Source organism: Carassius auratus, unplaced genomic scaffold (assembly GCF_003368295.1).
Source record: "Carassius auratus strain Wakin unplaced genomic scaffold, ASM336829v1 scaf_tig00005328, whole genome shotgun sequence".
Classification (NCBI taxonomy): Eukaryota; Metazoa; Chordata; class Actinopteri; order Cypriniformes; family Cyprinidae; genus Carassius; species Carassius auratus.
In genome coordinates this window covers 63,876-77,611 of record NW_020523650.1, presented here as the reverse complement: position 1 = coordinate 77,611, position 13,736 = coordinate 63,876, and the positions used below count along the sequence as shown (strand labels likewise).

At 38.1% G+C, this 13,736-nt stretch overlaps 1 protein-coding gene across 1 annotated transcript in view; it reads right to left on the bottom strand.

Moving 5' to 3' along the window:
- The window catches only part of LOC113070832 (neural-cadherin-like), a 109,173-nt gene that overhangs the window by 80,361 nt on the left and 15,076 nt on the right, over window positions 1–13,736 (bottom strand). The gene's annotated exons all lie outside the window — the stretch shown is intronic.

The following is a 13,736-nucleotide window of genomic DNA, read 5'->3' as shown; positions in this document are numbered from 1 at the left end:
TGTGCTTCAATAACTGTCTGGTTGGTTCAGCAACAAAATCAGACAGCAGAAGACTACAGAGAACGGTTCGGACTGCTGAAAGGATTATTGGTACTCCCCTGCTCACCCTTCAATAACTGTATACATCCAGAGTGAGGAAAAGGGCTCAGAAAATCACTCTGGATCCCTCACATCCAAGTTGCCCCTTTTTTGAACTTTTGCCATCTGTCTGGCGCTTCAGAGCTGCAAATACCAGGAGAGTCAGGCACAATAACAGTTTCTTCAATATCCTTAAATTTATTTGTTACCCGTCCATCCTGGTACATCCCTGCATCTTACTCAATCCTATTCCATTATCGTTTATAGCACAATTGTTTATACACTTATTTATTAAAACAAATTAATTATATGCTCAAGCATAATTTGCAATAAAGCTCTTCTGATTCTGATTCTGACTACATTTCATAAATTAAAGTTGTTGTTGTTTAACCTTTAATACTTAAGAAAATTAAAACATTTAGTACGTTCATACATGTCCCGGCCAGGATTTGAATATTGCCTAAAACATCCAGAGCAGTTTGACCAATAACATGCAGGTATTGTGCATAATCGACCAATCATGGGGTTGCGTGTGAGAAGGTGAGATCTAGAGGGAATTATCAAAGCGATGGAAAATACGACTTGAAGCGTTGCTGTGCACAAAAAAAAAAAAAAAGTGTGCCAAGTCCCACTTTATATTAGGTGGCCTTAACTACTATGTACTTACATAAAAAAGTACAATGTACTTATTGTGTTCATTTTGTATTGTAAAACACTTTTGCTGCTATTGAGGTGGGATAGGGGTAAGGTTAGAGAGAGGGTTGGAGGTATGGGTAAGTTTAAGGGTGGGTTAAAGTGTAAAGTATGGGTCAACAGTGTAATTACAAATGTAATTACAGAAATTAAATACAGATGTAATTACATGTAGTTTTTTTTAAAATATTAGTACAATGTAAAAACATGTACACAATAAGTACATTGTACTCAATTATTAATTAAAATGTAAGTACATAGTAGTTAAGGCCACTTAATATAAAGTGGGTCCGCTCTCCTATTTATAGCTCTCATGAATGTTACACAACGATCAACCTGCACAGTGCAAATAGCCAAAACAAGGACATTTTAGACATTATTAAAATCCTGGCTGGGACGTGTTCCGTATGAACCCTGTATGGCCACCCTATATATATTTCTAATGTAATTAAGTAATACATGATATTTAATATGAAACTTTGCAAAGTGCATTGAAAATATTATGTTTTGAATTAAAGTTTTCAAAAAAAAAAAAAATTCAATTTTTTTTTTTATAAATAATAATAAACAGATAAATTACTGACACTTCAAAAGTACTTTTACTGTAGAATAAAAATACTTCACTACAGTCTGCCTCTGATCAACTCCGAGAACTAATAAGGCAAGAATGGATCGCAATCAGTCAGGATTTGGTCCGGAATCTAATATCCAGCATGCCAGAGTGAATTGCAGAGGTTATGAAGAACAAAGGTCAACCCTGTAAAAACTGACTCATTTTATTATTGTCACGGGCAGGAGCATGAAGCGAGGAACGAGGAGACCAGGAGTACAAAACCAAGGAGTCTAATTATCTTTCAGGGAATCACACGCAGACCAGGAATGGTAAATGGACTGCATTTATATAGCGCTTTCAACAGACCACATGGCCATCCAAAGCGCTTTACAATTTGCCACACATTCACCCATTCACACACCGACTGCGGTGTCTGCCATTCAAGGCGCCATCCAGCTCATCGGGAGCAGCTGGGGTTATGTGTCTTGCTCAATGACACCTCGACACTTGGTCAGGTGGAGTCGGGGATTGAACCACCAACCTTCCGGTTTGTAGACAACCTACATGAACCACTGAACCACTGAGCCACTGCCGCCCCGTAAATAGACATCACCAGGAAAACAGGGAAGTGAACACTCTTTAACTACAGACAATTGGGACTACTGACTAGACAAACCTGGATTCAATCAAAACAAATGGGGAACACCTGGAATGAAATCAAAGCACGGGAGACAGAAACTGGGTCACAGAGCACATGTGGAACAAAATACAACTAAAACATGGGACATAGTCAGAAAATTATTATTTATTCATTTATTTTTTTACCAATAAAAGCCTTTAAGACTTGTTTTTCAGTATATCATAGAAACATGTGGAAAAAATAATCTATAAATACTGAGTAGCAGACTTTGCAAAACAAAAATGATGTCACTGCCGAAACTTTTGGCCATGACTATATATATATGTGTGTGTGTGTGTGTGTGTATACACCTAAGTATAAGTCGCATCAGTCCAAAAATATGTCATGACGAGGAAAAAAACATATATAAGTTGCACTGGACTATAAGTCACATTTATTTAGAACCAAGAACCAAGAGAAAACATTACCGTCTACAGCCGCGAGACAGTGCTCAATGCTGCTCAGTGTAGGCTACAGGAGCATATATATATATATAAATTATTATTGATGATAAGAAATGACAAAATAACAGTATTTATTTTAAATATAAATCTTTTGCGACATTAAAAATGTTTTTACTGTCACTTTTGAACAATAAAAAGAGGTATATATATATATATATATATGACTCTTAAAGACCTTAAATGTTGGTGGTGCATTTACATTAACCAAGAGAGGAATAGCCTCTTGATTTCATTAGGCTACAGGGACACAAATGATACTCATCCCCCCCACATTTCAAAATCTGAGTTTTGTCCCCCTCACTACTTCCCAATTTCAGATTTTGTTTTGCATTGCCTGCCAAATTAATCCATTCTGAAACTTTTAAATGCATAATTACATTTTTAAAAACGAAGTGCAGGTTCCGAAAGTTGGTCGTTTTGTCGCTATGGTTACACACACACATGCACCGTTGGCGGTGCGCTTAAAGTCTGTCAGTTGTGCAGTTACCCAAAATCTCCTGAATGAAGTTAAAACCCATCATGCCACTGGATTAAATAAAATAGACTAGCAAATATACAGGAGGCTGCCTTATAAACGAGTGTGTGGAGGATATTGTCATTTCGCAGTAAGGTTTTGATGGCATCATTTATTTATAAGGAGGGCTACACTCCAGTCCAAAAGGTGGCGCTAATGCACATAAAACGGTTTATTTTATGTATGCTTCGGCAGCCGGTGTTTATTTCTTGTTTGTAAATGTAACCAACCGTAACATAGTAGGAAAGAAAAACGTGGAAGTAAAAATACTGAAATAAACACTGATCAGGGATTACATAGTTTTGGTGGTTTTGAGTGCATTTGGGCGGTTTTTGAACAGTTTTTGGGCTGGAGTAAATCATTTTTTTTATTTTATGTGTGTAAAACACGCAAATGATAGCTAATGTGAATGTGAATTCAGTGTGCCATTGATACGTGTCCATAGAAGTAACAGTAGTCAAAATGTTCACACAGAGATGAGTATCCTACAATACTTTAAGAGGAAGAGGACAGATAGCTATGGATAGCTACATACAATATGTTCTAAAATTCACATAGTAAAAGTACTTTAGATCAGTAAAATTAGGCCAATGGCATGTCATCAGAGTTTGCATTGAAACCAGTTCTGTGTCCTCAAACATGTTACTTTCCTAGACAGGAGATGAAGAGACCACAGAACAGGGAGAGTTAGGTCCAAGTGTGAAACAGGTAATGGGAATATGACAGAATGCAAATTGTTGTAGGATAAAAGAATACATGGGTACTGTATCCAAATAATTTAACTAGTTGTTGTTATGATTACCGTATTTTCCGGACTATAAGTCACACTTTTTTCATAGTTTGGCTGGTCCTGACTTATAGTCAGATGCAACTTATTTATCAAAATTAATTTGACATGAACCAAGAGAAATGAATCAAGTTTAAACATTACCTTCTCCAAACTAATGAAGTTTGAAGTTTGTTACGGTGAAAGCTTTTTAGATAAAGGCAACTTGAAGAAACTGACAGCTCTGACCACCTTCAGTGACTCAAGCCTCAAGACTGACCTCCAGCTGTATAACAAACACACACACACACACACACACACACACACACACAAAAAATAGACAGAAACAAATAGAAGCTCACGCGGGGACAAAGTACATTGTAACAAAGTACAAGTGGGGGAGAGTGAATTAGACCAGCCCTCCAATGTACAATAATAAAACAAAAGAAAAACATTTGAACTAGTTTTCTCAAAGGGCTGTTAGCAGACAAAGCCAACACATTTCATGCTAAGCCTTTCTTGCCAAAACCACACTCACACTTCATAACATCTGAAACAATGCTGTCATTGGAACAGCACCTCGTGGCGACAAGACAAACAGTGCCTCCACATCTGCACAGCGTGCTGTCATTTGAGAAGAGAGAAAAACGATGACAGACTGTGAGATACTTCCATAGTCTCAGCCACCATTCAGTATTATTCAGTTACCAAGATTTCATTAAAGTCACATAGGCTGCACACTGATGGACTTTTTGTTTTGACAGAGTGCAAGACATTTCCTCTTGATCTAAGAAAGACATTGAAGGTATATCAGACCTGTTAAAGGTCAACTGCCCCTGATGCCAGATTGACAACGTGTTCTGGATTCAGCCAGTTAAGTAATTAATCCGAAACATCTTGCGTAGAAAACTGTTGCTTGTGTGCAGGCTGTGAATACTGATACCTCTATGAAACCTTAAGATTCAATAAATGCCAGTTTGGCTAAATCTGTTCATAAATAAACAAATAGGCAAAGCCACTGAGGCATTCAAAGGTATAACTTCTGTAAGACTGAGACAAACATAAATCAAGAGTTCTGTAAAACAAAGTTGGCTTAAACTCTCATAAGCCAACAAACATCCATATTTCTTTCACCATAGTTTGAATTTGAATGCCTGAGTTAAAAGGATCGATCCCCTAAAATAAACTTCTGTCATCATTTACTCACCTTCATTTCATTCCAAACCTGCTGTTTCTGTTTTTCTTGTGAAGGCAAAAGGTGAATTCCTGAAAAAATATTCATAAGAAGTATCCTCAAGCTTACTGATACCTTTGTGTCATGAAAAGTGCAAAACTGTAGCTCTCTGGTATGTTCATGAGGAAAGATGTATAATCCTTGAACAAGTCTTTAAGAGTCAAATATAATAAAATCCAGATGACTCAGTTGCTCCAGTTCAACAAACACATCTGAATAATTCATTTAAAAATCTAATCTTGTTTTTGAGTTCATCTTAACGATGCAGTTCACTGGAGGGAAAGATCATACGGGCAATGTTTTCATCTAAGTTGTGAACTTATTTTATGCAAAAAGGCATTACATTAGAAAACTAATTTTCAAACAAAGCAGTTTCCATCCAATGCATTCAAGAGAACAATTTTTTTTCAATGTAACCAATTACTTGTATTTTAGAGTGTGCAGATAAATGCTCATACAAACTAGGTTACGGCAAGGTTTTTGATGCACATAATAGGAATATATTCAGTAATATATTTCAATTGTTCTACAACTATATGCATTCAACAAAAAAAAAAAAAAAAACACACAAAAAAAGTAGGAGTACGCATTTCAGTGGTTTTACTTGCATCTAGATGCATCCATTCAGGATTTTGCAATATCTCAAAATTTGAATATAAATGTGTGGATGGAAACCCAATAAGTATAGGACAACACAAACTGGACTTAAAAAAAAGAACATTATCAGTCTCTGTCAATCTTAACAAGAGTCCAGATATAAGAGTGAAAGCAATACTGATTTATCAAACAGAAGATGGATTGAAGGATACAGAGATGGAAATCCAAAAGAAAGGTCGAAACAAGACGATAAAGAGGAATGAAAGCTCAAGAATGAAGAGTAGGCACCAATCAAAGCACAGGAAATGACAGATATAGAAACAGACAGAATGACAGAGGGTAAGAGAGCTTGAGCCCATCATCTCACCCTGTGTAGGGCTGATTGATGGCTAACAGAGGGAAGGTGACAGGCGTTTCATGTAGGTGATTTATGTCATCCATGGAGACACCATTGCTTGCACTTTTTCACCCTGTCATTGCACCCCGGCGCTGACACACGTGTGACATCCACGACCTGTAATCTGTTAGAAGTCTCAAAGATCTGAGATTGCGTGCTCACACACACAAACAAACAGAGATCCTCACCTACAAAAAACATAGACACACAAACACACACACATCAGCTCATGCAATCTCAGACACACACACGTTCAGAGACATAAGTCAAAGGGTTTGTTAGCTCTGAGGATCTGTTGAGCACAGGCTTTGAGAAAACCTGTCACGGACTAACCATAAAAAAAACGCCTCGCTTATGTCTCCCTTTCTAAGCCATCACCATGGCAACAGCGCAGGTGATGGGTCTTGTGACAGTGACTGACAGCTCGTAGAGGCCACTTTGTTTGAAGAACATTAACCAGTCAGACAAGTGAAATGTCGGTTTTGTCTGCATTCACTGTATACGTCCACTCATTATGTCAGCTATCAATCAGATAACAACTTTTCAGTTGCTGAAGCCTCGGAAGACATCCATCAACGCAACAAAACAAAGGAGATGTGCAAACACCAATGATCACAAAAGAATGCTGAAGCTGGGCTCCCAATTATTTTTGACCAAATTTGCAACAAGCACAACTACGAGGACTGTCTGTATTGCCGCTTATTAACATGTCCTGTGGCTTTAGGCACAGCAAAGAAAGCCCAGGCCAGTGCGTAATAAACATCACTCAATCCATCTTACTTTTTGTCCATGGTCAGGTTGGTGCCAGTAAACAGATCTGGTAATGATGTACTGGGCAAATGCTATGGCGTGAGTGACAAGGCTCATTTTCAGGCGAACTGAAGGAGCCCTGCGCCTTGAAGCGGAGGGTTTGGGCAAATTAGTCTGCCTGAATGGAACAAACAACAGTGACAGACATTGCAATTTACTCAATTACAGACCTGACACATATAGGCTATCCTGTTCACAGAAATTATGTTGGATAGAGAAATTGAGTCTTTTCTGTTTGAGGAAAGGATGGGTTTTCAGAAAGGCTATACGTTTCAGAGAGGATGTGAAAGGGACATCACAGGGACATCTCAGGGTCTGTGGGGAAGTTAAAATGCAAAAAAATGTTATAAAATGTTATAAAAATGTTATATTCCTTATTATTTTAAAACGTATTTACCGTACTTGAGATGAAACAGCTGATTTCTTTCTGCACATTATCTTCTGAAATCATTCTAATGTGCTTCTTTGCTGCTCAAGAAAACAGTTAAAAACAGTTGTGCTGTTGAATATTTTTGTGGAAACCATTATACCTTTTAGCAACCATTTATTTGAAATAGAAATATTTTGTAAAGTTAAAAAATGTTTCTATTGTCACTTCTGATGAATTAAATGCATCCTTGCTTTCTAAAAGTTATTTTTTTCTTTCTTTCTAAAATAAATAAATAAATAAATACATATAAAATAGGCAATGTAGGTGTTCAGGCAGGTAGAGAGGGGGGAAATTCATAAGAAATCTGCTTTTTAGAAGCCTGGTCTAATTACATCAAATTGTTCTTACATATCACCTCTTATCATGAAAACAATAAAAAATTATTGAAATATTTGCTTTGATTTTTCATTGACATTTATCAATGAATATGACAAAATGTTGTCTGAATATAAAGTATATTTTCAAGTGTAAAAAGCAGTCTGAATACTAAAAGTCATCATTTTTATGCAGTGTAAACAAAGTCTCACAGCTCCAAATTAGAGGTAAAGTAGCTAATTCAGATAATAATTCAGTGTCACAAAGAGCAAGTCTAATTACATCACAGCTATTAACAATCCACATTTAAGTATTTAATGAATCGGTTATAAAGAAATGCATGGACCTTCTCAAGTGCAAAAGTCCTCAACTATTACTTGCATGCTCACCTAATAAAAACTGAAATAACCCAAGATGTCAAAAAGAGGTGATATACAAGTTTCCACCTATAATGCTGAGAGGAAATCAGATTTTGTGTAGAATTTTTAGGAATGCAGCACGTATCATATGAGGCTAAATTTCTCAAAATGTCTACTGAAGGCACATTTTAGCTGTTTTCAAAAGCAGTTTAGTAGCAAGAATGCTTCTTTGCTCAACATGAAGCATCATTCGAAACCCATTTTGTTTTCATAATGTGATGCATTTCTGAGTGAAACAGGATATTCTGTGAGGAGAAAAAAAAGTAAGTGGTTTTAGGGGAAGGGTTGTAAAATAAAAGGAGTGGGTGATGTCAGTCAAGAAGAATAATCACTGCAGACGAGGTACAAGTAATTACAATTTGTTTAAAATGTTCTTTTTTTTTCTTTTTTTGGAATAACATGCATGAATGGATGCAGCATGTTCAATAACACCATGTGTATAAAGAAAGTAAATAGGGTCATTTGTGATTTTAAACTGACTTTAATGTTTAAAGTAGACTCCTAAGCCATTCACATCTCAAACTCATGCTCTTGGGTATAACCATGGAGTAACAGATGCACACACCAGAATACAAATGTATAAAGTAATTAAAAAAGGCCTTTTAGGGGACTGGAAACAAAACATCTGCCTGTCTCTCTCATTCTTTTTTGGACCCTCTGACCGAAGCCTTTCTACCCACCCTCCACCCGCTTCCATTCTTGGTTTCTCCAGCTTCAGCTGAATGCACGGCTGATTGAATCTGCCTCTCTTATTCAGTGAGCTCTCTGCCAGAAAATCAGTCAATTAAAATGGCCAAGGGCCATAGCTCTGCCAACAAGATGAAAAAACAACAACAACAATAACAGTCTGCAGTCAGCACAACAGAAATATCAGCAAAATGAAAGGCAAATTAATACAGCAACTGAGGTAAGACCTCATTGTCAAGGTCTACACAAGGGGAGTTGAAGAAAAGGAAAGAGTAGAACACATAATCAGGAAGATAACACTGTAGCTTTTGTTGCTTATGAGTAGAACAACAGAAGACTGTTCATTCTCAAAGCAATCAAACAATGACTGTGTAAAATTATGATTACATATAATTGTTATAATAATGCTGAAAAACTAACATACATTTTACTTGATTATTGTAGTTTTTAATGTTACAATCATTAACTTTTGGGAACTAATAAAGGTGATGCTTGTAACTTTCAAAACAAATTTTATCCTTCTGTATCATCTTTAATAATCATCATATTTTAATCCATCTTTGGGGTGAAAATATTTTAAATATTTTTTTCTTTTGAAAATAATCTCATGCTTAAAATGGCTTGAATATAACTATCATGACACTCTTACCTAATCCTGTTTACACAGTAACATGAATATGCAAATTAGTCCCTACGTCCACACCTAATCACACAATCTCAGACTACCTGCTTCACTTTCACTCAGTTACCTGAAGAAGTAAACACTACACAATGGCAAGTGGAAATACTAAATTAATTAAACCATATATGTTTGAACCATAACCTGATTCCGAAGAAAAATAGGAAACAAACTATACAGAGTTGTCTTCAAGTTGATGTATCACTTTTATGTGACACATGTCTCACATGTCATATGTTATATAAAGATGACAATAACATTTGCAGGCAACAGCTTATTACATCACTACTGGCATGGCCTTAGTATAAAAGGGTACTGGAGGATCATGTCATTGCTCTGTCAGGCAGTGTTGCCAAGTTGTTAGGCTCTCGGTGAGCTTCCTTGGGCAAGAGTTTAGAGAGTACTCTGCTCCCTTGGGCTCAGGGTTGTCAGATGTCAGGTTGATTAGGCTCTTCTTAGCCTCCCTGATGAGCTGCCATAAAGGTTGAATGTGGCAGTACTCCTCTCATTTTAGGAGTTAATTTGCCGAGTATTCCAATCCCTATTGAGAGTGAGGAGTCACGTGCTGTTTTTGGGCTGATTTGGGCGGGGTCTGAGCCAGTCAGCCATGATGGTAGGACATGCTATCGATTGCCAGGGGCAATGCCTTCAGAACTTCACAAAGGCACGACTAAACATTTCAGAGCTCTTTAATTTGTGTGGATTTTTTATGGCGGCGGAACAGAGACGGATCTACGAATACGTGAAAGAAAAGGAAGAAAGTAAAGCAATGCAAAAGATAAGTCGAAAGAAGGGGGACCTTACAGGAACGAGCTCACACCAAGCGCAAAACAGCAGGCATCCAAAATAATGACCCATACGAGCTCCCTGAAGCGAAATGGCACAGAGACACGGACCATATACCTCCATGCACACATATGGAAATTGCGAATTATCTTGTTTACGATGTAAGTCACCTCGTTACAATCTAGTGTTTACGAAATAGTCACAGTTATTTAAGTTACTTTTTCATTTTGGTCAAGAAGTGTCTACTAAATGCAATGTGTAATTACAACATGCTAAAACGCATGTCAATTTACTTACTTTGGTCAGTACAATGCAGTTTCCATCACCTGGAGGCTTGTACGTAAGATGGACCCAGACAAGGCAGAAAGCCTTGTAACTTTCCAAAGACTTGTGGCTTTTAAACTCATGCATTGTGTAGTAACTTACATCAAAAACGAGATAATTCACAATGTCCATATGTGCGTGGAGGTAAATGGTCCAGGTCTCTGTGCCATTCCTCTGTGCCATTCCGCTGCAGGGAGCTCATATGGGTCGATATGTTGGATGCCTGAGAGCTTCTCAAAATACAGCTGTTATGCACTTGGTGTAACCTAAAAAAAATTCCATTGTTCCTATGTTTTCCATATGTATCGTGCGAGGTATTGGAGAAGCTTTTTAACACAGCAGTAACTTCCAGGCATGATAAAACAGTGCAGAATTGCAAGAACCTCCTCTACTACCGACTTAACAACACATGTAAACAATCATGTTTTGTCCTGCCAAGATGGCGGAGACTGTGATATCGAGAGGAGGAGCTCTGTGCTATGACGACAACTCCTCATTCTCAATAGCTCAGTTTGTTGATATAACTAGGTATTAGGTATTACTTTGTGAGTCGTTATATTGAGTACTCCACTCTCTGGAGCTCTGTGCTGCAACTGGTTCGAGTTGTCAGGCTCTTCTTGAGCCTCCTTGATAAGCTGAACTTTAGGTTGAGCTTTGCAGTGTTCCTCTCACTTTAGAGCAGGGGTGTGAAACTCAGTTCCAGGTGGGCCGGAGCCCTGCATAGTTTAGATTCCACCCTAATTAAAAACATCTGATACAACTAATCAAGTCCTTCAGACTTATTTGAAAACTACATGGAATGTATGATGGAGCAGGGTTGGAACTAAACTGAGGAATTGAGTATGACACCTCTGCTCAAGAGGGTTGTTATAATAAGTACTCTGCTACCTAAGAACTCAGTAGGCTTTCTGTGAGTGAGTGAAGGTGGTTTCGCTAAGTACTTCTCTCCATAAAGTGGTGAGTGTTATACTACTCCCCTTGTTGAGAGGGTCATTATGATTGAGTATTCGTTCCTGAGAGCTCTCATTATGCACATGGGTGAGCATGTTCAGTACTCCTCTCACATTAAAGAGTCGTTATGTTGAGGACTACGCTTCTCTGGAGCTCCATGCTGCAGCGGGTTCAAGTTCTTAGGCTCTATGTGAGCCTCCTTGATAGCAGCCTTTAAGGTTAAGCATGTAGTACTGCCCTTGCTCTCGTTATGATGAGTGCTTTGTTCCTTAAGATGTTGAGCGCTATAATACTTCCCACATTTTGAGGGTCACTATGTTGAGTATTTGTTCCCAAAAGCATGTGTGAGCATGTTCAGTACACCTCTCATCTCTTCACTCTTTGGAGCTCTATACTGCAGCTGTTTCAAGGTGTTAGGTTCTCTGTGAGCCCCCTTGATAAGGTCTCCTTTAGTTTGAGCTTGGCAGTACTCCGTCACTTGTAAGGGTCATTATCCTGAATACTCCTTATAGTAGTGAGTATGATAATACTCCTTTCACTTTGAGGGTCATTATGCCAAGTACTTGCTCCTGGGAGCTCTATCATGTGCATTGGTTGAGTGGAATTAGTACTCCTCTCACTTTAGAGGGTTGTCATGCCAAGCACTTTGCACCCTAAAGCTCTGCATGCAGCAGTATTAGGTAGTCAGGCCTTCTAGCCTCCATGTAACTTGTATGAGGGCAGATCAGCCTTTTAACAGGTTGAGTGTGTATATATTAACCAGACACCTGACCATATCCCCTATTTAGATATGATTCCAAGCCTTTGAAATCTTCCCAGGGACAAAGCTTATTTTCTCTTGGCTGCTAGCAGGTAAGTTCCTATAGGGCATGCAGCTTTGACTTTTTGGCCAAAGGGGATATTGTCACTAACAGCCGTCAAGGGGCGACCCAGATGATCTCCTGTGAAGTGCTTAGTGCTGGCCTTTTACATAATTTGGCATGCATTCTCCTCAGCATGGCAGAGTGGGTATTTCATTCCCCATAGAGACCTCTAGAGAACACAGTGCAAATTCCCTGAAAAGGAATGTCTCAGATTAGGCATGTACCCATGGTTCCCTGAGAGGGAATGAGAAACTGTGTCCCCTCGCCATGCCCCTGGGATGCCTGCTCTGTGTCCTTCAGATGAAGAAGTGGATGGTGTGCTCCTCCAGTACCCTTTTATTCTATGGTCAAACAGATAGTGACGTCATAGGGTGTTGCGAGCCAATGTTATTGTTGTGTTTATACATGTGCTTTGGACACCGTGTCATGCTGATGGTGTTCCCCATAGCAACCTATAGAGGACGCAGTGTCTCTTTCCCTGATAGGGAACCATGGTATCATGCGTAACCTGAGACCTTTTGTTCTACAACTTAATTTTTTTTTAATGTGTTTCAGCTATTTGGGTGTCTGTGCCATTATTAAAATATGTTTCTCTCTCGTGAGTGTCTTCTTACACTTATTAAAACTATATTGATAATTATTTTATATAAATGCTTACACCGAGTTTAATGACCACTTCATTCATGTAACCACATCTGTAATTGCAGTTAAGGTTAGTAGAACCACCACTAGCCCAGAATGCAAATTCAGAGCATAAGCTCAACTATAAGATTTCTTTACACACATTCAGAAAAAAAAAAAAATATGTAAAAATTATACATTAGGCTATGGGTACTGTAGCTTGTCACTGAGACAGTACCCTCAAAAATACACCTTTGTAACTTTACCCCTAAAGGGTTTGTGATGTTACCATAGGTGTACATATCAAGGCCGTTGCTAGTGGGGTGAAATATGGTGATGATTAAAGGGGCCCAGAAAACAAAACTACTTTGTTTTTGCCTTCCAAAAGAAAACACGACTAGAAATCATGTCTAGTCGCTCGGGCCAGTCAAAGCTTCACAATATGTTGAGAGGCGTAACATTTCCGTCTTGCACTTGAGGCATTCAGCCAATCACAATGCATTGGATAGCTGGCCAATCACAGCATACCTCGCTTGTCAGAGAGATGAGCCTTGTGAAAATCGACGTGTTTCAGAAGGCGGGGCAATAGAGGAGAAACAATAATGTACAGTATGTGGAAAATGTTTTTTTTTTTTTTTTTGTTATTTTTTTTCTTAAACCACATAAACACATTTCATTACACCAAATACACAAATTAATGTTCTTTTTAGCAACCTCATATGACCCCTTTAAAAAAAATTGGGACCACTAATTATTCAGACACTATGACCTGACCATGTTTTGCCAAATAGTTTTTTCTTTAATTGCTAATGCAACCTTTTTACACCACAGACAAAATTAAGTGTTGCTTGGTAATTGGTCGACAAAGTATTACAA